Source organism: Cyanistes caeruleus, chromosome 14 (genome assembly GCF_971803275.1).
Source record: "Cyanistes caeruleus chromosome 14, bCyaCae1.hap1.1, whole genome shotgun sequence".
Classification (NCBI taxonomy): domain Eukaryota; kingdom Metazoa; phylum Chordata; class Aves; order Passeriformes; family Paridae; genus Cyanistes; species Cyanistes caeruleus.
The window spans coordinates 7,633,464-7,659,056 of NC_141714.1; the positions used below are offsets into that span (position 1 = coordinate 7,633,464).

Consider the following 25,593-nt stretch of genomic DNA (forward strand, 5'->3'; position numbering starts at 1 on the left):
CACATGAACTTATCTCCTCTGAATTTATGGCACTGCAGTCCTTCCCATGGCAACACAGATAGTCAGATGGTTCAGTAGTAAAGGACAAGCAGGAAGAAAAGGCAAACAATGACCAAGAGGAAAAAAAAGGAAAGAAAGCAATGTGATTTTCTCTAAAAATATAATAACTAAATGGTAGGGAAAAATTATTATAAATGGTATTGTCTACTTGTAAAGAACATCCTTCATGTATTTATTTCTATTACACTAGCTTGTCTAAAACATACTGAAAGCCCTTTAATATCCCATTATAGTGTATACTGAAGCATTCAGGTCTAATACTATTACTGATAAAGAAACCAAAAGCATATTTACAGAGATGGAATGTCTATAAAGAGCAGATCAAGCAAGTCTCTTGAGAGATGAAAGTCCCATATCAGATTATTGTGTGAAAAAGGTAGCATACTCATTTCAATTACAGCACCAATTTGGTTTATTTAAAAAGGAAGTAATTCTGGGTTTATATCATAAAATCACTTTTTTAAAGACTGTAAACATCCAATAAATTAAATTTTTAGATAAGATCCATTTTGCAAAAAGCTAGTTATGAAAAGCTTCAAATAATAAACTAATCACTGACTCATGCTAGCACATACTAAGTACACTGAATTGGATCCTTTTGTATCTTTTGTATTGCAGTTACTGTTTTACCTCATCTCATTTGGCAGTTTATACAATGTAAGTTGCTCAAGCCTATATTCCCTGCAACAGTGAAGGTATGTAGCAGAAAAATTCTGATTGTAGTCTCTTGAGTTAGTAAATAAAAAATCTTTGAAAATATTTGTCAGGATAACACTCTAACTGAACCTAATGCAAAAGCAAAATACAATGTTATACTGTAAATTATGAAAGTTAACAACTGAAACATTAAAAAAAGTTATGCTGCTTAGCATAAACATAGATCAAATAGTGCCAGTATAGTATGGAATAGTAAAGTTTTTCCTTTAAAACTATGTGCATATTTTGGCTATATGTCATATAACATAAAACATGTTATGTTAACTGTAGTGCTATACTAAACATTGTAGGTATTCTCCAAAAGTTAATATGAATAATTTTCTTTATTTTAATGCACTTTGAGGTAGACTCTGGAATTAATTCCATTCCTGGTCATCCAATTTACCTCTGAATAAAAATGAGTGAAATGTCACCCTGAGCTTGGCAATAGAGAGAGATGATGGGCCAAAATCAGAAGCATAACACTCTACAAGTTATATCCCTTAGAACTTAAACTACCACTTTACTACTTAAATATTTTCTAGTGAGATTTAATTTCATTTGTAAGAAATTCAGGGCAGATTAATGAAGGTCTACTCGCATAATAGACACAAGATATTTTAAATGGGTCAAACCAAAACCCTGGACAGGCCATTACAATACTTTGGGACTTTAAAATCCTGAACCAAACTTCTTGTGTTAACAATGCTTGGCCATTGCTGCTCTTAGCATTGATGGTCTCAGTGGTCACTCCTGAGTGTTCTGTCACGTCCATCTGCTGGTCACAAGCACCAGATACACCATACTGAAACACAGCACACCAGGGCAGCAGCACCCCCTGGACATAGCCAAGTTAAATTTCACTGTGTATACTGAAATGTAGGAGAGTATAGGAGTAGTTAAGAGAAGGCAGAAGAGGAAAAAGAAAAATGCAATCAAGCAGAACTGTGAAGCTCTGTATATATATGCAGATTAGGGAACAGATTCCTCATGTTGGAACTGTCCTCAAGGAGGGAAAAGAAAGATTAAAAACTGTCAGATCAACAGTGTGACCACTTCCACAGGTACTCTTCTGGTGCCATTGAAAAGTTTCCACTGAAGCTAACTACAGTACTACAGTCACAAAGATCTGGCTCTTAACAGCTCCAAGTGGTGTGTGCCCTTCAAATTCCACCTGAAAGGCAGTCAGGTACCCATAATGGGAAAGTGAAAACTGAGAGAGGATTTTTAGGTTTGAACAGAAGTGTTTTAAAAGATGTATATATATATATATATATATATATATATGCCTGACAAAAAGTTATCCCTTAAAACCCTATGTAATCGCATGCATTATATTTGCAGAAGTGTCTTATTGCCATTTCATTGCTATTAAAATGCAAAGCAAGTGCAAGCATGTTTATTAAACCACTAAAAAAAAAAGTTATGACAGTGTTATGACTTCAATTTTCAAAGCATTTTAATGGGCAGGGCACAAAAGCGGGAGGAATCAGAAACTAAACTCTCAGTTTACTCTTTCATGCCTCATTTTTGGAACATGCAGAGTGGAATATGTAATCCTTTGAGATGTCTGCAATAATAATCTTAAGATTTAGAATAAATGATCTCAAAGTACATTGCAAATCTAACAGTTTGATATCAGTTTTAAGCACAAGATGATTACAGCTACAGCTGAGATTTCCTAGGCAGAAGGCTTACAGCACGGGAAGAATATGTTCTTTTTTTCCCCTAAGAAACTGCAAAGGAATCATAGTGTGTATGGTGTAACTCTGCAGGCTGAAATGAGGCCAGTTCACTACAGCTAATTCCTTATTCTTTACAAAAAGTGCTGCAGATTATCAGATTGTCAATTTCAAGTATCATCTGCAAGGTGGCAGATCCAGTAGCTTATCCAGCAGTGTCCAGTTTTCAGAGTGTGGGATCAGACAGGGCAACATGCAGCATTTCCCTTCAGTTTTTTGTGACCATATGTTCCTCATCAGTGGAACTGGAGATCCAGTGCCTTCTCATTCATGCTTTCAGCTTAAAGTTTCCATTTATTAAATCAGCCCTTCCATTATCATCATTTATGTACTATTCATACATCATTTCTATCTATTGTAGTACCTCTTCCCAGGATTTAAATAACTCTGGCACCGAATAGCTTCTGTAATCTGAACAAATAGTCTTAAACTATCAGAGTAGCTTTATCTGAAACATACTTACAAGTAGATAAAAGGAAGAAAATTGTTTGTGTTCTTTTTGTGTTTTGTGAATAAGAGTTATGCAGGAATAGAGATACTCAGCATTGAGCACATTCTGGCAACAGACAGATGCAGCCTCAGCAAATGAATTAAGTTGCTATGACTTCAAAATAAACTCTCTCTGCAAATTTTGGAAATGTTCTTCACTGTCCAGTTTAATTACATATATTTGTATTTTTTATTATATATAAGATGTTGCTAAAGACTTGGTAACCTTGGGTTTATTTTAACTTCTAGCTCTCTTGGGTACTTTTCTGGGTAACATCCTTTGCTTTACTTTAGCTGTAGCTTTCGCAATCTTTAGCCAGTCAGATGCTGCCAGTCCAGCATCAAATTCAGATTTGAAAAACTGCAATGCTACCATTTCTTTGCTTCAGAACTGTTGGTTGTTGCGCAACATGCCAAATTATTGAGATTATGAGATAAAAATAGACCATTGGGGATCCAGCAGTATTAAGCTGGATTAAGCCAGTAACCACACACAGTTCTTGCACTCTAAAGATTGTATTGCAAATGCAGTTTTTGAGAGAATTTACAAAAAAAGATACTTTTAAACTAAAGCTAGGATAAAACTGGGAAACTCCTCTTCAAAAAGCATAGGTCTGCTGTGTTGGGGGAGTTGTTCTAGAAAAGAATGGACAGTATGGGAGAGTATGAGTGATGTCCAGGAGGACCTCCTTCAAGTCCCTGCTTTTCCTCAACAGCTCTAGGAGAGCTGAGAGGGGGATCTGGTCAATGCAAGCAGTGGTAGAAGGCAGTTCAACTTGTTTTCTCAGATCACAGTAGAACAGAAGGGGCAACACATATCTCCCTCTCCTTGTGTATGTCTGAAGAGTTCATCCAGAATTCTGCTGGAAAAGTAAAATGGGAAGCACTGGCATCTATAGTCTTTGATATAATGTGTAGCACCCAAGTTGCCTGAGCTATGACAAGCCCTTGCTTACAGTAGGTGCAGAAAAAGGGAATGAAGAGCAGCTGCTATATAGGCATGTTTTACAATTACATTAGTTTTGTTTCATTTCAATTTCAAAGTGCATATTGCATGTTGAGTTGTGATAAAGATATATTCAAGACAGGAATATTTCATTCATACCTTTCATATTTTAGGTAGAAATTTGAAATGGATCATCAAAAATTACTTTTCCAAACCTGTTGGTTTGTAGGCTTATGACAATGCAATTCTCAATCCATTAGAACCTCCTCTTTCTTTCCTTGCACTCTGTTTTGCTGTATGTATTTTGAAATGTTTCCTTTATGAAATTGTACTTTATTAATTATATATATACACTTTTACCGTGATGTTCTTCCTGAAGATGGTTCATAGCATGTCGGAAGTCCAAGCCTGTGTGTAAAGGAGAACCCATTTCATATCTTATGGGTAGGACAGAAGCATTTTTATTGTTTAATCATTCCTGTTGAAAGGTGGTAGTGCCAGCTAAACACAGTGCAGCTGCTTTTGGCTCTCAACACTGATATGGCACTAGTACTCTATGTAAGAGTATATATCAGGACAAATGTGTGTATCTAACACTTGTGTTTACCCATTACTCGAAAGCACAAGAAATAATTCTTGCAACTCTCATTATAAAGTTGTACCATAATAATTTGATGCAGGCTGTGCATACCTTACCTCTTTGGGTAGATTTGGTCAGAGAACAAAGGTTTCAAATTCCCAGAACTGTTCAGAATGGAGGCTTGCTAACGCTGTTTGCTTTTTGCTGTAGAGTTCTTATGTCTGTGATTTGGTGATATGTGATAATTTAAGGATGAATTTAGAAACACTCCTTCCTTGGCTCTCTGGAAGCAGGCTGGCAGTATTCATTCATTATTACATTAAGATGATTCAAGGCTGAGAATACTGATGCCACCCTTCCCCCAGCACTCTGCAGACACACACAGACACATGCACACAGGCGTGCACACAGAGTATTATTCTGTTTGCCTTACTAATGTCATTGTGCAGTATTCCATTTTTCTCTCTCTTCTTGTCCCCAGGGTCTGTAACAAACCCCTGCTGGACCTTTTATCCACCCACTAAGTCCAGATTAATTTATTATACTCCATCTAGTTTTTGAACTGCTCCTTCTAAATGTGTGATGGGGCTTAGGGCTGTGCAAAGGGGATTCAAGGATAAGGGAAGAAAACATCCTCAGGCTGTATCTTACAGTGAAAGGTTGTGTTACAGTACAAGCACCTCTACTATAATTATGCATAGCCATGGAAGATGATGCAGGAAGGAATGACTGATTAGAGCTCATATTTAGCTAAATTAACAAATCAAGTCCATTTTTTGGTGTAAATTTGAATTCATCATAATTTAAAAGCAAGTATTTGCTTTTAATATCTATTATTTATGCATAGAATACAGTGTACTCTTAATTTCCTTCTTAATTATTATTATTTTTTCAAACAGCTTCCAGGCAGAAAGTCAAAGCCTGCTGTATTTTATTATACTCTGCAATTCATTTTCCTATTTTTTTTAATCAAGCATCTAATTAATCCATGTAATCTGAATACGTTCTGTTTAAATTCAACATGCTAGTGAAAGAACTGAATGAAAATGTAGCTAATTTGTTATACCTATGAACGCAATAGGTAGGTAAAAATATATAGAGATAAAAATAGCCTATTCCTAGTGTGTGAATAGTGACTGAAAACAATTAATAGGGTAAATAAAGAAATAAATAAAGGGTAGCTATGAGTAGAAGATGTCTGAAAAAGGTCTTCAGTGGTGTGAAAATTATGCTACTCATTGTTGCCATCTCATATTTGCTCATTGTGTAACATGAGCTGGGGCTGATGATCTTTCATTGGTACCAATAAAACTGCTACTTCTTTTCCATTTGTGGGAAGTCTCAATATGAGGTTTTTACAGAATCCTGATAAAAAGAAACCTTCAAAGACTGTTGCAACCCAACCCTCTTTATCTTGGGTTGAACATGATGAATGATTAGTTGTTTTAGAAGTTTCTTTATCTTTGTCTGATTCAGCATTTTCCTCTGGGGAAAATACAAACAAAAGGAGCTGGGGCCAATCAGCTATTTAGAAATTAGGTGTGTAACTTAAGGTGGCAAAGACTAATAAAAAAGGGGATTAGAAAAGTGTGTCTTTTGATGAATTATCACCAGCAAAATTTTTAATGTAATGTTTGTCAGGTTTTTGCATGAAATACCAGCAGCTTTTTAACATCTTTAAAATTATTACCTAGATGATTTCCAATAATGATGAAGTTGAAAATCGATGTAGGAAATATTACTATAGTAAAAGTAAAAAGATGCCTCCAAATGGTAATGTACAAACTCTCACAAGGGAAAGCTTACTTGCATATTTCCCAGTAGAAACATTATAAATCATATGTGTCAGAGTATGAATGAGAAAAAGAAAAATAACTATCAGAAAAAAAGTTTAGAACTTTTTTAAGTGTTCATGGTTTGGCACAGACAAATGCAAAGAGAACATGCAAAGAAAGCACAGTCAGCAGAAACTTGGCATCTCATGGTATCTGAGTGGAAGTCCTGTTTTTTTGAAAAATGTATTAGATCCTTTGCATCTGCACCAAAATCATCATGACACATCACTGCTAATGGAGAACAGTGTAGCAAATGGAGAGTCAGGACCATTTTTTTCCTCAGGAAATCTCACCTTTGAGGGAGAGTGAATTTTGCACGGTCTTGCTTTTACCTATTTTTGCAATTGAACCTACCAAAACAAGAAAGGATGTGTGGCTTCCCCTCTGGCATAGGATTGGTCATTCACATTTAGATGCCAGCATGAAATCTCAGCCCTGTTGTACCAGTGGCAAAATTCCAAATGGCTTAAACAGGAGCAGCAGCCTTCTGATTCCCTCTTTTGTTAACTTCAAGAAACCGTTTGTTCATGGCAGTGACTATTTGCACTTCAAAAACAAATGGGAACATTTTAAACTATCTAGAAATCTCAATGTTACCAAATAAGTCAGATTTTTTTTCCACATCTAGTTGGAAACCATACTATGGCTGTGTTCCTATACCCAGGATCACTTTGTCTTCATTCTGTACAGAACAGTAACAGGAAGATTGTCTCCATCCTTCTTGGAGTTTTATAAATTATATGCTGACTGAGACAGATCAGGTGGCAAAAAAGGGGCATGACTGATGTGGGAAAATAAAATAAAAATAAAATAAATTACATTTAGCACAGAAGCTTGGGCTACATTTTCTCTACAAAACTCTCTTTTTGAGAAGCTGTTAGAGACACGTAACTTCTGTGTAAGTACAAGTGGGACCTTGAACATGGCTGGTTCATGGGCAGTAACACAAATGGTACTGTTGACTGCATCCATTTTCCAAGAAACACTTTACAATATTTTACAAGAAATAATATGTGTATTTATACTGTAATGCTTTTTAATTAATGCTCAACTCAAAAAACATTCACAAGATCATAAAAGCAGCTAATAGTTAGGACTGCGGGTGCTCAGATTAGATTCTGTTGCAGTTGAACCCAAAATTACTAATGTAATATTCCACTTCAAAGGAAAGCTTTCTATAAGATAACAATGAAAATAAAGCTTTACCATGTAGTTTAATTTTTAAATTGCCACCAAATAATGCAGAATTGTCATAGAAGTATCTACAAAAATCTTTCCTATAGGTGCTTCCATATTTCAAGTCACCATATCTCACCACTGGCTACAAGTTGCTTTCATCTCCAACGTGTTTCATAGCATGGGAGTTGGAAGATCTCAGTCATCTGACAAGGTGGCTTCATGTGGAGCCTCCAGAAAGGATTGCAGAGGATGCTAGAATTGTTGTTCAAAAGGTTCCTGTTTAATTTACACAAGGGCAGAGGGGTGAATACTAGTCTATTTAGAAATTCAACTATTTCCCTATGAGACAAAGTCACATTGCATAAAGGTAATGCTGTATGCCTGATTCAGGCATATATGACAGTTTCCACTTCTCTATTCTCAACTTGCTTTTATGTAAAGCAAATGATTTACAGGGGTTTAGGTTGTGTGCTCTGCCAAGAGCTTGGCCACTGCTTGGCCAAGCACAGCAAAGCTGGTAATTCCCCTACAGTGAGGGCATATCCTCTTTTTATATGGTGAGCAGGACGGCACTTTCCTGGTCTTTAAAGCTCTGGCAAAAAAAGCTGGCCAAGGCTGTAAAATGGCAGAGGTGCTGGGAATCAGCTATGGTCTGTTCCCAGCTGGCAGACTGAACAGGCTGAAAGGTGAGGGGGTTATATAGTGGGAAATTTTGCAGAAGAGAAGGCAGAGAAAGGTTCACTGGCCAGGGATTTCCAGGGTGCTGGAAGGAGCTGAGTATTTTTGCCTAACTTGCAGAAGATAAGTAGCCTTGGAAACGTGACCTATTCTTGGAATGAAAATAACAGCTTATTCTTGAGGTTTTTTACAGGAGAATGCTGGTAGCTATCTCTGCATGGTCATCTTATGTGCAAAGTAAAGACATAGCTGTTAACCTGTCTTTGGGTAATTTTGTTATTCTTTTGCAAAGGCAAAGATTCAGCTGCTCTCTTAAATGTTTGCTGGCAGAGGTCTTTGGAGCTTTTCCGCTTCAAAAATGGATAAAGCCCTTATAGTGGGGTCACCATCCTATTGACACTGCAGACAGTGCTGCAGGTCTGTCCCTTGTGGTGATTTGTCTGTCCCTTGATTTGAAAATTAAAGAAATAAGGGGAATCCTAAAACACAAAGAACTTACTAGATTTCAGGTGGAAGCACAGTGTGAGGGCTTTTATATAAGACTTGGAAAGTATAGTTTTGGATAAAAAATGTAACTTGTCTTCCTTTGCTTACACTTATATTTACCTTGACTTAGTAGATTTGTATCTCTATTACTAGCAGTTTTGGAGGCAGTAGATGTCCTGTGGTGCCAAGCTCTAGTAACAGACAGTCACATTCCTGCAAAAGTAGTAAAGATAAACTGTGGGGCAGTGGTTTAGTTTATCAAAATACGGCTGCCCTATCTTTCCTCTTGTACTCCCTGGCATGGCTCAGTCTCCCTTCGAGTGGGTAAAGCAGATGAGTAGAGGAAAAACTTCAGGAGAGTTTTCTAATAAAAGTCATGAGATAAGGAGGATGCTGTTGTAAATGAGGATTGTTGGGTTTTTTTCTGCTGATTGATGTAGATGAGTTTATGTAGCAACACTTCCAATTTTGGAATTAAAATTTAAATAATACTGTTTACTACAGTGATTGTGCTCTTGTTAATGACTAAGGCTTTGTCTGAGCCTAAGGATTTATTTATAACTTTGACCTGTTTTAAGCCCCAGTTTACCTGGAGTCAGACTGATGACTGCATGCAAACTATACATTTTTAGTTTAGCTAACAGTCTGAAATCTCAAAGTAGATTATTTTTGAAGTCTTCAACAAATATTTACTAAATGTTTGCCATTTGTGTGGGTAGAAAGACGCTAGAAAAAAATGCTGAGATGAGCACAAAAGCTGTAGTTCACAATACTGAATGAAGACAAAACAACATGATTTTAGTAGACAAATCTGTACATCTGTTTGAAAGAAAAGATCTGAGAAGGGTCACCAGTCCTATTAGCCATCCTCACACAGTAAGTGCTCTCCTACTCTTTGATACGTAAAGCTGCCTGAAACTGGTCACATAGACCAGAACTTTTCAGTGTTTGCATCCAGGACCAACTGGACAGATGTGTTTAGGGAGGATTGCTGTTTGCTGATGTGATGTGAAGGATAAACATAGGTCCAACAGCTATTTCTGACTAAACAAGAAATAGCCAAAGCCAGCCCAGCTCTGTGCTTTGTTCTTCTGCAGTGTGTTACCGTTACTGAGCATAAAGTCAGATACTGAATGAAATTTCTGAAATTACTTTTGTTTCTGTTAGGACATAAATGCAAGCTTGTAGAAAACATAGAAGTTTATTCATGTGCACACATATTATCTTTTAACATATTTGAAGCTCTATTTTCAGAAGCCTACCTCAAGTGTACCTAATGCAAGGTCTTGCAAATAATCCTGTAAGGCACAGTTGTTTACTAATAATAGATATTATGGGCAAAGCTGTTTGAATTGCTGCTTTACAGTCAGCTGTTGAATTAAAAAATCTTTTGCAAACGTTTATAAAGGTAACAGCTAATTATCTAGACTTGGTATCCCACATTCAAAATTCCTCTTTACACTGGCATAGGGAATACTTATTTTAAGCACATCCAGTAAAATACATATTTTAAATTATATTTTACAGTTCACTGGTTTCTCTAACCTGAGGATCCCAAAGTGCTTCTCAAATGAAGGTGAAGTTAGCTTAAGAAGAGTCCTGTGAGCACAATTACTTCCACTTTGCATAGAGAGAAAATGAGCAATGAAAACTGGTTTGTTGAAGGTTGCATACAGGTGCTGGCAGTAAGAATAGAACCTACACTTATTGCCTCCTGTGCTTTCACTATAAAGCCATTATTAGGCTTTCTACATCATCCCGTGATTGAGTAATTTTCGTTGTGTCAATGGAGATTCAGGAATTCTGAGCTAATTAATGCTCTGGCACTTTTCAAACCCTCAGCTGCTCTTTATATCTGATGGTTCTGTAGAGTTCGATGACTTGTGGTAATGTGTCTCTGAAGAAACAAAGAAAGGCAAAAAAAGGATGGGCATTCACTCACCCTGTCTCACAAAGGTAGGGGTTGTACTCAGAAACATTTGTTTAAGTTTTATAGGCTCTTTATTCTTTTTAAACAGAGGCTGCAAAGCTTCTAAGAGGGACCCTGTCATGTTAAAATCTGGTAATTTGAAAGTTCTGTATCACTGCTGGCTGCACTGCTCTTCCACTGACTACAGTAAATCACCTGAATTCTCTTCTAAAACTCTGCCTTTCCTCTGAGATCAAATTAAAACCCATGATTCCTATATATGCCACAAGGAATCAAGTATTGCAAATACTCTGCCAGCTGTTCTTCTAAATAATTAGGGAGGGACATAAGCTGACACTGATCTTGATCAACACATCCCAGAAGTTTGGGTTAAAATTTTTTGGTTCAAATTTGATGGCCCTCAGTGTGTAGAGTTAACTCTTTCAGCTTTTCTGGTAGTAAGCAGATTAATTGTGAAGACAAAGAGGATAAGCTATTGAGAGTGATGAATTTTGGAGCAAGTAATTTTTTCAGTCCAATTAACAGTACGTGGCCTGTCAGTAATGGTTTGGCATTAAGAGCCAGTAAGTTGCAAGCAACCAGGAGGACATAAAAACATTATTTATAAAATTGTAATGTCATCTCAATTTTCACTGTTACTATCGGTCACTCTTCGCATGGCAAAGGTTTATGTTTTGTTTACATTTTACTTTGGTATTTTAATATGTTCTAACAACCCTGAAGAGGTTCATGAATATATATATACCCAAAATATGTAACTTACCATGTCAGAAACAAAATATACAAAAGACATGTTCTTTCTGAAACTACTTTTCTTTTGTGTCAAGCAAAATCATACAAATATGATGTTTTGCAAACTTAGACCCTAAATATGACTTTAAAACTATCAATGTGTATACATCACTGCAGTAACTGAATGCTCTGAATGATTAAAAAATATATCAAAAAAAATCTATGAGCAACACAATGTGAGGAACAAAGGGGTGAAGTAACTTTGCAGTGTTAATAGGGTTTAATATATAAAGCATTAAGCACCACTGTAGCACTCATAAAGGAACACAGCTAATGCTCTAACTTATTTGACATCAGAGCCTTTTTACTATGTATATTCCAACATATTTACACATTGAGAAGAGGCTTGTTGAATCTTGTTCCATGACAGACTTCTGAAGTATTCAGGCTGGCAGTTTTCAATTACTTCATCTTGGCCGAGATTCAAAGCAGGCTGGCACATGAGGAGGGAGGCATTTAGCTGGACCATCTGAAACACGAGGGGATAACACACAGGCATAAAGGGGAGGAGCCAAAATCTGGGCTCTTCTTGACATACATCATTAACTATTAATAGAGATTCTTTATTTTGTGGATTTGTCACAACTGGCTCTTAGGACAGATGTCTATATGCTTTACAAATTATCCCTAACCTGCTTGGAGGCGTGTTTGTGAATGCCAGTCATTTACTGCCAATTTACATACTTGGGGGAGGGGTCTGGGGAGAGAGATTCATTATATAAAAACAGATTAAAGTTAGTGCATTAATGTTTCCCTCCAGATCACCCTGTGCCATGGCTTGACACGTCCATCTCTGTTCTAAATAAACCTAACCACTTGCATCCTTCACAGGTGACAGGAAAGCTGAACAATTTCATCAAGATTAATTCCTTGAATTAATGTCTGTCATTTTAGGGTGTTTTTGGAAAATTAAATTATATATTTATGATACAGTCCTGGTTGACTATTTTATATGAAATGGCAGTGTTTTCTCTTTGCATAACAAGGCTTACAGTGTATCAGGAAGCATATTCATAAGGGAATCCATAAGAGAATACAGACCTCCTGTTTGAATTCATATTCATTTATTGTATTCCTTGCCTTGAGGTTTGAAGTACCTTGTTTTCACCCAGCAAGAAGGTGGGTAAAGCTCAGAGTATAGGTGTTAGGGTAGTGGCATTAGCCACCCATGGCTAATGTGAGGTTTCTTGCCTGACTGTGCTGTGCCATCATTACTGTACTCGCTGTGCTTCGTCATCGTTGGGTGGGTGGCTGCAGTGGCAAGGTGCTTTTGTTCAATGAACCAACTGTAAAATGAATGTTAGGCTTCTGCACAGGGAAATATACTGCCTCCTTCTGTGGCTTCCTACCCCCAAACTTTCTTTTCCTATTCTTCTCTGACATGCTGCAACAGATTTATGAAAATCAAATACTTTAATTGTAAAACTGCCACTTAATTCACAACAGACAGGATTTATTCAGTGTTCAGCTCCTGGAGATCACTTTTTTTAGGAGTCTTATTTTTTTTGTTCTGTTTCTCCATCTTACCAAGGAAATTTAATATTGAAACACATGCCACATTGTTTATGAGGTAAATGTCAGAAGCATAGTGAGTTTAAAGACATTTGAAAACTTCTCACTTTTTCAATATTTCTTTTATCCAGGGCTGGGTTCTTTGGTCAGTTTAGGTGTAGTAGCCCTAACATGGAGTTCTTCCTGCAGTACAGAGTTCTCCTGTCATCCCTGGCAGTACCCAGCTGCCCCTTCCTGGATCCAGCAGTATGACAAGGAAGGGTTCTACTTTATGCAGTCTTCAGTGGCTTGAGGCTCCTGAAGGTTTCATATTTGACCCTTGCAGCTCTTATTAAGGATGCTGCTGCTCCAAAATATCAGCAATCAAGCTCCTCACAACTGCTCTTGTCAAATGTACTGCAGCCTGAAAGTGATTTTAGCATGACTGGAGAAAATGTTCTGTCTCCTCTTTGTGAGGACACAGTGAACAGGATGCTTTGTGGGCAGTTGGGGATGCTGCTGGTATGGGGATATCTGTAGTATGCCTTTAACTGATGAAGGGGATTAATTGCTTTTCCAGAGTGGTTCCTACATGAATCTAGGCTGAGCATGGTCCAGAAATTCACCCTGATGAAGGAGTAGTTGGCCTCATTTGCTGTACACGGAAGAGGCAGTGTCCCATCATTTAGGTCTGTTGTCATACATGTTGTAAGAATGTTTATAGGCACATGGGTGCTGCAGAGGATCACTGTACTGTGGGGAGACATTGGTCTCCAGATCAGAAGTGGAATAAGCACATTTTAAAAAAAACAAACAGCAAACAACCAGAAAAAGCAAAATGGAAAGCAAACCCAAAAAATCCTCAGTCTGGAGTGAAGCCTGGCAAGATGGAGTTTGTGCAGAATATGCTGCTTCTGAAGCTTCCCAAGTTACTGCAGAGCATTTCTGAGGGGTGTGATTGTTTTAGATATTGCCTGATATTGATCACTTTGGAAAGTCTCTCTCACCCTTGTTTCATAAACCTATGGGAAGAGGGAGTCTTTCCCTAGCATGAGCACTACAGCGGGCAACTCTGCACTGTTCAGCTGCCTCGCACTGTGTGAGACCAGATTTTCTCTGCACTCACCTCACTGAGGCTGCCTATAGATAAACAAGGGCTTGCTTAAGCTGTGATTTCCAAGTATCTGCCTGGGGGTTATTTATCCCATTTATTCAGAAGTGGCTTCTTTTGAAAAAGAGGAGGAGGTGAAGAGATACAGCTTCCTAGGTAGTAGTAAAGTGCATGCTGTGTGTGCATGACAATATAGGTCTCCGAGGTTTAGTGGATCTGGAATTATGCCATTTGTCTCACACTAATTGAAGCATGTGTCTACAAGTGTGCAATACATAGCATAAATGGCAATCATAAAATAAGGGTACTGCATAACCCATCTTATTATTAGTCAGTTGCAGAACACCTTAAAATGTAAGTTTGTGATGCTGCTCTTATCTGTGCATACATGTATACATATTAAGCTAATAGGATATATTTCTGCTGAGCTGATCTGAGACAACATGTAGTCTTTTACAGCTTTTCAGAATCTTTCCTGTATGTGCCTCATGTTTATAAATGTACTTTGCAGTGCTTATAAAATTGTGACTCCAGAGTAACAAGCATTCAACTTAAACCTATTTCTGTATGAGAAAAAGACACCTTAAAGAGCAAGCATGATTAAATTAAGCATTAATATATTAAGCATGATTAAACTTAATTTCTTCTTAGTACACTGGAGGCTCTAGAAGAAGGTTTCTGTATTGTGAAGTTTCAAGAGACAGCTGCTGAAATGACGCTGGACTGGATCACAATTTGAAACAACCCAAATGTTACTGGAGAGAATGGGCACATTTCCATACCTGACAGACATTCAGTGCAATATATAGGTTAGTTCATTATGGACAACAGTGTAATTTGTTACATTATGTTTATTGCCATGGTGTACATGAAATCTCATTGTAAATGTTTTCAAGAAAGGAAATTAATGTTTTTTTGTTATTTGAAGTTTGGTTTCAGCAGCCAAGACAAATAGATCAGTGATACTGGCTTTGGGATCAGACATTTATGTCATTTCTGTCAGTTTTAAAGTAAAAAAAATCTTGTAAAATATGTCATTTATCTTCATTGCTATGTCTACACTATTGCCCAGCTGTATTGAGCTATATAAGTGGGTGGGGAAAAAAATTAGAAACTTAGTCATATTCTAAAGATACCAAATCATTAAGAGAGGAAACACTTCTGCTGTGTGCCTGATCTCTGCAAGCAGCTGAAGCATCCACTCAGACTTGGGGAAAAAAAAAAAAAAGAAAAAAAAGGAAAAAAGAAGAAAAAGAGAAGAAATAAAACCCCCCCAAACCTCAAAGACATTTTCTATCTGTATGCTTCAGTGCAAAGGAAGTGGTGTATGCCTTTTAGGCATGATTCACAAGGCAGATTCATGTGCAAGTGGCTCCAGGTACAGCAGAGGGGGTGGATCTGTATCGTGTAAAGTTAGTGCTGAATGTGGGAAAATGTTCTTCCTCCCACTCTGCAGTAAACAATATCAAATCAAAAGTTTTACATTGCAGCTTTATTGTTAAGACAAGAAGAGAGCTGGGTAATACTAAAGGTCCATTTAATCTTATATTCTTACTAGAATAGTAGTTAGTGTCTGATACTTAAGGAAGGGTAAGGATGAGGACAGAGAGAGACAGACCTGCAAACACCAGTTTACATTTCTCATGAGTAGAGGTAGGACTTGAACCATTGTGATCAGAGCAGCCACTGGAGTTACTCTTCGTCACTCTTTAATATTGCATCTACAACAGTCTGTGAAAGTGAGCCTCTGCAATTCAGTTCTGTAATGGGTGAAAAAAGTACTTCTCTTTGTTCTTTGTTTTAAACTTCCTACTTAATTAATGGGTACACCAAGATATTCTTGGAATGTGAGGAAAAAAGTTGTTCTTTGTTTTATAGTTCTCCATTCATTGTTACTTTCCATTCTGAAAAATCCTAATTCTCTCTGTGTATAAAGGCAATTATATCCCTTTATGCTGCATTGTTGCCATTCTTATTACCTTTTCTATACTTAAAAAAAACACCAAACAAACAATAAACCAAGCATACAAAACATACAAAACCCACATACAAAAACAAACCAGAAAAACAAAAGGAATTATTTGGAAGCTAAGTTCATCAGAAAGGGCAGCTTGAAGCAGAACTTAGAACCAACTCCACAGGTGAAAGATGACAAAAGTATAAGCATGAGAAAAGGTGCTGTCAGGTCCTTGCTTTCAAATCCTAATGATTGGTCAAAAGCATGAGAGATACCGTAGTGTTTTCTCTTGGCTAACAGAAAATAAGATGAAGAAAGACTGGTGAAGCTCAGGATGAAATTTCTTATCAATCTGCTCTATGAACTTTTCACTTGTTTTGCCCTCATGCATTTATATTTATTTCAAATGAGTTGATGGTAGCATCTGATAAATGAGCTGCTGCCAGTTGTATTACATTGTGCTTGTCATCAGTACAAGTCCACTGTAGTCAGTGATGAAATTTCACCTGCTGTGTGAGAAAAAATAAAATGCACAGTTGTGGTTGTAATTAGGGTTGAAAATCAATAGTAAAAGACGTTTTAAAAATGAGAAAGATGGTAAAAGAGAAAATGAGGAGAAAACCGTGAAAAGAGAATTAACCGAGGACAGATAAGATCAGTGAATGCAGAGATATACTGGAGAAAATGGAACATTAGTCCAAGGTGGAACACTACAAACACTTCTTGCAAGAGACTTCAATTTGAGTATAAGAAAGAATGTCTTTTCTAGTAAAAATCTCTTTTCCTGTGGTGGTATGTGCATGTGTATGAACAAAAAATTGAGCTGCTAATGGTGCATGGAAGATCCTCACATTTTTTCTGCTTCATTCCCTTGGTGGCCACCATCCTGGAAAATGAAGGACTTGGATGAAACTCAGTTTAGAATTCAGGAGGGAACGTACCTGAATTAGTGAGAGAGCAGCATGTCACAGTACACTTCACAATAAAGGATGCTGCACCTACTTTTTTTTTTTATTTGCCTTAAAACTATTCTGTAGTAGCCTTTGAGACAAAGTATCTGGGGGTTTGGATATGACCAGATGGCTGAGCACTGAGTAGTCTTCAAAGTCGCTCATAAAAAGCACCTGTACTAAAAGGGTAGAAAATTGAAAATTCTTGTTGGCTCCACAGGGGATGACTTGTGTTTCGTTTTGATGGAGTAGAATATCTTTGCCTATTGCTGATTATGAAAGGGCCTATTACTGGCTAGGGAGTAGAAAAGGCAAAGCATTTAATTCTCTGCTTTTCTTAGCTTTCACCTCAAGAGCATCAGCTTAGAAAATAGCATGTCAGAATGTCAAAGAAATGCTCGAGCAGTTTGTTCTTTTTGTTTTATCTTTCTCTAAATATCAAGGACCCTGGTCATAGAAAAGACAGTCTTTCTCTTTAATAAGACTATTTCCAGTACAAAGCTAGTACAATATGACAGGCAAATACAACAACCTTATTAAAGAATCCTCTGTATAACACACAAATGTGTGAAATGTTTTCTCCTCAATAAATAGCCTTCAGTAAGGGATGTGTATTCTGCTTAGGTACTAGACTGCATTCTCGTATCATTTTGAAGCTACATCTGCTATATTTTAAACAGTAACCAACTAAATATGACGAGATGGCAGAACAGTTTAATATCATGGCCTTTATCTGCCCAGAGAGCATGAAAGAAAAATAAAGCAAATGGCTAGTGTAGAAGGGGAGAACATGTTATTCTATCAGTGCAGTCAATTATTTTCCTGTTTGTTTATTTATTTATTTACCACATCAGTGGTATAATACAGAGATAAAAATGAATCCTTGTACAGTTAATTGAATATTTCCTAGGAGCTTTTGTTGGAAATTGTTTCTGATGTGGTTAGCTAAGGAAGATTTACTTTATACTTAAGTTAGCACAAATCCATGATTTGATGATGAAAGTAACATCTCATGGGTATTGATGGACTTTTTTGAAGAGACAATAAATCTAACAAACAGCTGATTTTGCATGTCATATTAAGCAAAGGTAATCAAGTAAGAGATTTTATGTGGTTTTTGTAGAAATGTACAAAGACTAGATGACATCTGACAGTGCATACACTTGTAAGGGAACTAAATTACAACAAAAAGGGAGGCAGACAGCTGGTCAGATCTCAGTTCAGCAAACATTACCCACAAAGAGCAATGTTTGCTTTTGCATCTGGGCATACAGGCTTCTTAAGTCAGGGAAGTCTATGAAAATACTCATAGAAATAAATAACATCCAGTGGGAGTCTGTGTTCTGCAGTAATACACAGAATGTTAAGATGTTATTAGAGAAGTATTGTAGCTTTCTTATGCTGTGTGTGGAAAGTTTGTGGGCTTCTCTAGTTTGCATATCTCAAAAACTCCAGCAGTTATGGAACAGAAACAATTTAAAATCCAAAGCCTCTTGACTTCAGTGAGGCTGTTTATTCTGGAGCCCTTGGAGTCCCTTGTGTGTCTCTGCACACTCCTTGCTCCATACAAGGTAAAATGGAATTCTCAAGCTGAGTATGTGCTATCCACAGCACTGCTTAAATGCAGATCTGAGCTGATTCTCGAGTCCCAGCTTGTTCAGTGTTGTTTATGCACAAGCCTGTGCTAAAGTGTGGATTTAGGCAAAGCTCCAGAGCACACCCAAGGGCAGTGGCCCAACCATTGCTCCATTCCCCATGGAGAACTAAGCTCCATCTATCAGGATGGGTTTGATCCAGAGAAGGCAACGTGTACTGCCTACACCAGCAGCACTGACATCCTGTGGGTGGACAATGTGCACAGCTCCAATCCCACCATGTTAAACTTTATCTTTTCCCTCTTGGTGGACGTGTGGCAAACAACTGTGCATCTGCAGGACTGAAGTGCCAAGCCTCTCACTGCATTGCAGGGTTCCCAAGCCAGTTCTCCACTCACCCCATGCACTTTTTTTTGAAAGCAACAGTGGCAATCAGTGAGAAATCCATTTGCTCTACAAAACTCTCACATGGTATGAATTGTAGTGATTTAATATTTCAAAAGTAAAATATTTCAAGGTAATGGTGTGCCTTTACCCTGAATGGTAAACGACTTCCTTATAAAAGTAGGTAACCTTAACATTTACATTTTTTTTAAATGTCAGAATGTAAAACCAATGGTAAGGTTGAAAGAGGGGGGGAAAGTATTAGCACTGCATTGTTTACATAGTGTATATAATACAGTAAAACCTTGATAGAAGTCTAAACTCTTTTACTTATGGGAAAATATGTAAATAACTAGCCATACCTACAAAATCAATTGCTCAGCCACTTCAGGTTGAAAGTTGGCTTAAAATTCATGAGAATTTTAAAATCATATACTTCAATTTTATATTCTTCTAGTTTTTGATTATTCTAAGATCATTTTCTCTTATTTTTAGGATTATTTTTTCACTAGAAGCTCTTAAATGTGATCAGAATTTTAAAGGAAAAATAATTAAAATCACCTATACAACACTGTGGGATTAAGGTTACAGATTTTGAGCATTACCAATACTACTTAGATAATGAAGATTTGATTTGATCACAAAGACCTGAGATCTGGAAATTAAAATTTATGGGACAAGAATTAAGTAAAAATATTAATAGACATACTCAGCAAATCAAAGGATGAGTGCTGTCTTCAGCTGTCACAGTTGCAGCTAGCCTCTAGCTGTCAGATAAATTTGGCTATATCAGACACCCAAACTCAGCCAGCCTAGAAGTAAAACAAGTCTCCGGATGGGGTAGGGATGAGCTGGATTCAGACCCAAGCAGGGAAGTCAGCCAGTCATGCTCAGTCCAGAAAGCAGACATATCACTGGTCAAGGAGCTGGGTGGTGCTAAAACCTCAACCAGTCACTTGTCTAGACCCAGGAGTTTTGAACGCTCTATAGAAGAGGGAGAGGGTTCCAAACAATAAAACAGACCATTTGTTGAGGACCCTCGGGAGTTTGTGTTGTTCCTGTCTCCAACCAACGACCCATAACATAATATTCAACAAGCCTGAAAAACATAGGCCCAGCTCCTCAGTGATGTAAACTGCCTCAGACCAAGAGTTCTGGCCCAGGGTCAGAAGCCTATCTTGATCCAGTGAAAGATTTTGAACTATATTTCTGCTTTGCAGAAGAAAAATTAGTTTGTTATTAGGACCAGCGTAAGGACTTTGTCTCTCTGGAGCACAGTGCTCACACCTGGAGTAACTGTGTTCCACGTGAAGTGATACTGGTGTCACTGCAGGGCCTATGGTCAGGCCCTCTGTACATTTGGCCATACCTACCTTGAGCTGCTGAAAGGAACTATCTCTGACCAAGCTCCTGTGTCTTAAAGCAGGACTATAACCCAGACCCAGTTCCAAAGAGGAATCATTTTAAGGAAAGAGTCCCTTTTGGTAATCTGGGAGAGACAATCCTTAAGTAACTGATTCAAATTTGTAGGAGTAGATAGTGTTTATGACTTCTCTCTGCACAGATTTTATTTTAAATCCAAATAAACATTATCCTGAAACATATTTTCAGAGTTTTCTATATGCCATGAAACACATATCAATAAGCTTTAGTGCCTAGATTATAAAATGTTTCCCTGCCAATGTACAAAAATCTCTAAGAAGTTACAGAACTGAGTATATAGACTGGGGGGTTTTGTTCTGAGGTGATTCAAGGGACAAATTAATATATTAAACTGGGGAAAAGAGAGTTTTCATACAACCAGACCTTCAGTTTTCGTAAATTAAGATAAACCTGTACATTTATTAGGGACTTGTGTGAGCTAAGGATCTAATTCACACTTTAAATATTTCATTGGACAATAAAAGAGTATCTTGTAAAATATTCTGATAAATTGCACTTTTAGGCTTCAACATCTCTACAAAAATAGGAGGGAATTCCAAAACCTACTGCCAGCCCCAAGAGTGGTGTTTTTAGTAACATTTCCAGGCAGCTGTGCTCCTAAATTCAATTACACTGCTGGCTTCAGCATAGATCCTGCTGGACAATCATCTACATCATAAAAAGTGCAGGTCATTTGCCACAGCTGAGCAAAACTGTCATTTTCTTCCTAAAAGAAGCTGAGGCTAAGCTAAGGCAGAAAATAAATCCTCTGTGACTCATAAAGAGAGCGCTTTTTAGGTCAGGTCAAGAACAAAGACATTGGCAGCACAATGCTGAGAGGCTTAGAGTGGTATATCCCTAAGGACAACTCCTGACACCAATTGGAATTTTTTTTCTTGATTGGGTGAATGCTTTTTGAATGAATTTGTAAATGCCCTTAAAATAATCAGTTTATTCAATTACCAAATTGGCCTATTGTCCGTTAAATAAAGAAGGAATTATTTTTTTTTTTTTTTTTACCAAAATGCTGTTTGTTGTCAGTAGCAGGAGGAGAATAGACAGAGATGGCTCTGAGAACAGGAACAGAGTAAATGCTCTTGGGAGGGTGAGACTGAGAGGGAATATCAGTGCTGCCCTCCCCTCTGCCAGGCACAGGCACACACATTCTCATATCACTCCACAGCCACAGTTCCTTCAGCACGGAGTAGGGGAGTCAAGCTGTTTGCTAATATTACTGAAATTAAGTTATAATTTTGTCTTAAAGCTCAAATTTTCTTGTGAATCTTGCTGTTTCTGAGATTTTTTTATTGCAGAAAAGGCCCAGAATTAAAAAACTGCTTTCTTAAATTCCCACATTACATTTTCTATGTTTTTTCCTTGTGCTTGGGTTTTTCTTTCAAATCCCATGGTGCTCTGTTACAGCAACCATCTTGTGGTGTGTTCACAGTGGATCTGGATGGATGTTGAAGGCTAATAGTAACCTAACTCAGATGGGAGGTGGGAAAATCTTTCCCAGAAAGAGAGCCAGGAGAGAATGCAGCAAAGCATGGTGTGCCTGCTTGATTTAGTGCAAGACCTCTTTTGGCCTTGGGTTTTGGATTCAGTTCACCTTGAAAAGATAATAATTCTTCGGAAAATAATTTCAGAGAGCAGTTTCAGGTTACCTGTTATGTTAACATTGATTTTATAGAATTTTTTTTTTCCCCCTAAAGCACTTTTGTGGACTAAGAGTTGTATATATGCAAACCTTACTCATCCTTCCACTTCTGAACACAGTTTAGAGCTGTCTGGTTTCAGAATTGAGAATATACTGCCTTTCCTGCCAAAGATGTTCTTTCCATATGAACTGTCTACTTTCTCATGAACACACAAAATTTTCCTGAAGGCTTTCATGATCACCTTCCCCCCCAGATATACACCCCAATAACTGAGTCACTAGGAGTAATATTGATTTCTGCACTTCACCTTCTGAGCTCCAGAAGAGAGTGGCAAAGTCCACAGGTTGTAAATGGCCAGTGGAAACCTGACTTCATGACAAGCTCTATGGAAGACAAATGAAGGTAATGAGACTGTGCTGGCAAGCAAGTAGCCTGGTACTCCTAGGAGTGAAGGGACCTCCAAGAAGTTCTTTATCAACTGTACTCATCCATTAATCCTTCCTTTGTGAGTGAAGGATCATGAAGTGCATGGACAAGATAAACTTCAGGGTACTGAGAATTCTGCCCTGTGTCCTCAGAAGTGCTGCTGCTGCACTACGTGTCTGTGATGCCCTATGGCTCAGTGAATGTCTGTCTTTGAGTCTCTCTTGGTCAAAAAATGTAGTTGTTCAAGTTGTATGTGAATTACCTGGAAGAATTTGCTCTTAGATGCTATTACAGCTCTTGTAACACATGTAGTTCAGGTAAATTGCAGCCACTCAGAAGTTCATGACCGAATAGCATGCGGGTGGAAGACTCCCTGGATCCCCACTGAACAAAACTGTTGCAGCATTTTGTGACACAAGGAGGTCTCCCTAGGCAGCCTGACTTGTTGCCTGTGCATGTTCCTGCAGTGTCAAGTGATTTGGCATGTGTATAATTTCCTCTAAACTTTGCTTTGAGGAAGCGAACTTAAGCCTTATTAGACTTTTTTGAGGGTCTAATATAAACTTTTGGAAAGTTTTCCGTGTGCTCAAACAGCAGAATAAATGCAAAAGCGCACTATGAGAAAAGACAGTTCTCCAAAATTTTCAGTCTGTACTAGACCAAAATGTACTGTAAATCTAACATTAAGTCCTTTTAAAGTGTCATTTCTAGCCTTTTTTAGTTAAAGAACTTCAGATATAAGCAGCCAAACTTGTGAATCCTCATGAATCCTTGTGATTCTTTGAAGCTTTGTCCATCATTAATCAGCCCATCCATGAAAAAATATTCCAGACATACACACCATATGCACATGCATGCGCTTCTGTAACTGTTAATAAACCCATCAATATTGTCATCTCTATGTCGTTATAATCACCACTTTTCAGAATTGCCTTCCTAGTATTTGAGGTTTAAGAAATCAGATCCCCATCTCCATTGTATAAACATTTTAAAAGCATCACCTAGCTTCCAAGTATTCCCCAGATACATGTTTTTCTTTGAAGATATTCCTACTAACAATGTGTTATTAGTGTGAAGGGCCAAATTATCTACTCATCTAATTGGTTCAGCACCACTGTGCCGCAGAATTTGACATTATAATTTCTCAGGGTCTAACATAATTCATACAAAATATCAATTTGTTATATTTATCATGTTAGTATAGAGAAACCTTAGTAACAGGATATTTAATGCAGCATTAGCTTTCCAGCATTTTTAGAGTAGAGAAAATATCTCTTTTTTCTTAGCATTAATTAAAGCAGCCCTTATTTAAATGGTTTTGCCCCTCTGCTTTTGTAAATTAACTAATATAATTGTATTGTAAATATTTATCTTCCCTAAATTAATGCAGAATCAAAATTAATTCATTTAAAGATATGATTTGCCATTCCATATCACATTTAAACATTAATTAAACACAAATTAACAGGATAATTTTTCTGCTCTGCTCCCCACGTATTAGATCTGGACAATGAAAACTTCAGGATATGGTTTCCTTGTTCTCAGTTGTCATTAAGCACGGGCTGCTTTTGACAAGTTTTTGACACATAGCTCTTCCATCAGGTTCGTTACTTTGGATTGTGGAATGACAAGTCTATTTTGTGATGGTGGGAAATGAACCATGTACTGCTACCACTGTCTCATGTCTCATAATGGAAGGTTCACAGCATGGACAATTGGAAATTTCTCCAGGCAGGGGAAAAGCACTTACTTTCAACTTCTGGCTTTAATCAATCAAGGAGAAACTTGAAATCACTGTCAAGTAATGAATGTCAATATATGTACATGCTATTGATTTTAGAAATTTAATGCTCTGTTTCCCCATTTTGTGTTGACCTTACGAAGCTTAAAGGTGAACACAAAAGGTGAATATTCTTGGGACAGAAATGGTTTTCCCCTGGAAATATGAACAATAGATTTTGTACTTTCTGTATATGGAAGGGAGAATATTAAAAAAAGAAAGGAAGGAGAGGGGGTCAGCTGGAACTTAAGCCAAAGGGCTATACAAAATCGAGGGATTGGAGAAAACAGGGGCATGTTTTTAAATCCATTTGTTGCAAAATGGACAAAACCATTCTTACAAAACACATCCCAGTTGTTGTGTGGCATACTGAGGATCTGGGCTATTAAAATTTTTTCTTTGGTTAAATGAATTCTTGATTTAACTTTTGTTATTTTTATATAAAGTATGAAGGTATTGTTTTGAATGATTCACTGTTTATCTGCCTTGTAGTTTGCATGCTTTGTGGTCTTCATTGCACTCTGACAGAGTGAGAGATTAGTAAACATGACCCCAGAAGACATCTGTAAGTGCCTGTCTAGCATAACTTATTGGCTTCACTTTCTCTGCCTGCAGGATCCTTAGCTTCGCTGGATACATTAAATGAGTTTTGCTATTGCTTATCTTCACAAAGTTTACATCTCCCTCGTTTTCATTCCCAGATAAGAAGCTCGAGTGCTGTCAGCAAATACTCTCAAGAACACTCCCTCTCCCCCACAGGGCAAGAAAACAATGACTTCAGAGATTATATAATTTGAACCCACATTAAAAAAAGTCATTCTGATAATGTTGTTTCTCTAATTGCTCCTAAGCATAAAAACGAATTCCAGTTATAAACTGCATGTTACACTGGTGTTCTAATCAATCACAACATTCTGCCCCTACAGAAGCAGTAAGAAAACATGTTTTGTTCACTCTGAGGACTTCTTGTTGATCTCCACTGTCTATTTGTACAAAAGCTCTCTGGGGATTTCTCACGTTACTTCCCTGGCTGCACAGTAACAGGATTGCACAGGAAAAGTGCTGTTAGTAGCAGTATGCTCTTAACCAGCACATGCTTCTACTGCTCTGACTAGTGCAAAAATTGAAGCTAGTTCTGAAAGACAGGCTTTTCCCCTCTTTGCAATAGTTTTACAAATGAAATCACAATACTCCCTGAAATTACTAGTGCACTTGATTCCACAATCAATTTACTCCATTTCAATATAGACTTTGACAAGAATGATTTGTTTCTGCTGTCACATGAATCCGTCTCAGTAAATTAGACCTGTCAAAGTTACTTCTTCTGAACAATACAGTTTGCTTTTTTTTTTTTTTGACACCTGTGCAGTCTGGAAAACAATTGTAAATAGTGTAAAGGCTTGAGT

General features: G+C 37.5%; 1 protein-coding gene across 17 annotated transcripts in view; it reads left to right on the forward strand.

Annotated features, from left to right (window-relative positions):
- MAMLD1 (mastermind like domain containing 1) overlaps positions 1–25,593 on the forward strand; it is a 256,179-nt gene that overhangs the window by 81,312 nt on the left and 149,274 nt on the right. For 6 of the 17 annotated variants that reach the window (XM_086850517.1, XM_086850501.1, XM_086850518.1 and 3 more), the window contains exon 4: positions 679–755. The exons of 10 other annotated variants lie outside the window; for them this stretch is intronic. The gene's annotated coding sequence lies outside the window, so the exon portion shown is untranslated. Of the gene's footprint in view, positions 1–678; positions 756–1,820; positions 1,909–25,593 lie in introns of all 17 variants that reach the window. One more of the 17 variants, XM_086850506.1, reaches the window with a different exon arrangement.